The sequence below is a fragment of the Otolemur garnettii genome, unplaced genomic scaffold (genome assembly GCF_000181295.1).
Source record: "Otolemur garnettii isolate 467f Iridium unplaced genomic scaffold, OtoGar3 scaffold00010, whole genome shotgun sequence".
Classification (NCBI taxonomy): domain Eukaryota; kingdom Metazoa; phylum Chordata; class Mammalia; order Primates; family Galagidae; genus Otolemur; species Otolemur garnettii.
In genome coordinates, this window is record NW_003852405.1 from 8445008 (window position 1) to 8446640 (window position 1633).

Below are 1633 nucleotides of genomic sequence, written 5' to 3' on the forward strand. Positions count from 1 at the left end.
CTTGAGGCTCTGTCTCAAAAAAAAAAAAAAAAAAAATGACAGTTAAAAAGTATAAAAATTTTAGAAGAAAATATAAAATAATGTTTATATGATCTTAGGATAGGGAAAGATTTCCTAGAAAAGACACAAAAGCTATAATTTATAAAAGAAAAATATTATACATTAGATGAGGTAGGCTGAACAATGCCTCTGCCTCCTATAGACGTGTCCCTGTCTTATTCTCTAGACCCTGAAAATATATTATTTTACATGGCAAAAGGGACATGTAAAATGTAAAACTTCATAGACATAATTACATTCAGGACTTTAAAATGGGAAGATTATCCTGGATTAACTGGGAAGACCTTAATCACAAGAGTTCTTGAAAGAAAGAGGCAGGAGGATCAGAGTCCCCATCTGACACTGGGCACAGAGGCCAGAGTGATATGTCAGAGAAAGAACATTTGACAACGGGTACAAAGGTCAGAGTGATATGGTGCCACCAGGCAAGGAATGCAGGCAACCTCTAGCAGTGGGAAAAAACAGGGAAAGGATTCCCGAATGCAGCCCTGCCAGCCGAGTTGGGTCTTCTAACCACCACTACTGTAAGATGAATTTGTAACGTTTTGAGCTGCTAAATTTGTGGTAATTTGTTATCGTGGCAATAAGCAGCAAACTAATACATTAGCAAAATTAAAAATCAATGTTAAGAAAATGAAAAGTCAAGCCACAGACTGGGATAAAATAGCTACAATCCATTTATCTAATAACAGACTTGTACCCAGGATATACAAAGACATCTTACAACTCAATAAGAAGAGAACCCAATTTAAAAATGAGCCAAAAATTTAAACAGTTACTTCACAAAAGCAAATAACTAAATAGCCATAATCGTGTGAAAAGATGCTTAGTTATGATTAGTTAGGGGAAATGAAAAATTAAAACCATAATGAAACCTTATTGCACGCCCATTTGAATGGTGAAAATTAAAAAGATTTTGATACCAACCACTGTGGGACGTGTAGTGTGACTGGAACTCTCAGACAATGTTGGAGGGGGCGTGAAATGGGACACCTACTTTGGAAAACTATTTGTCAATATCTTATAAAGTTAAACTCACACTTACTTGTGGCCCAGCAATTCCGTTACTTGGTATTTACTCAAAAGAAAAAAATGTAACCAGAAGTCCACATAGTCGTGTACATAAATATTAATAGCGTCCCTGTCTTATTCTCCAGACCCTGCAAATATATTATTTTACATGGCAAAAGGCACATGTAAAATGTAAAATTATGTAGACATAATTACATTCAGGACTTTGAAATGGGAAGATTACCTTGGATTATCTGGGAAGGCCTAATATCATCACAGGGTTCAATCACAGTAAAGCTGTAAACTAGAAACAATGAGTGTTCATCAGCTGCTAAACAAGCACACAGAACGTGGCAAATCCATACCATGGAATACTATTCAGCCTTAAAAAGGAACAAACCATTACTGATTTACACAAAATGAATGACTCTCAAAAACATTACACTCAATTAAGAAACAAAAGCCAGACACAAAAGGGTATATACTATATAATTCTATTTATATAAAATTCTAGGCTCGGCGCCTATAGCTCAACCAGCTAAGGCACCAGCCATGTACACCT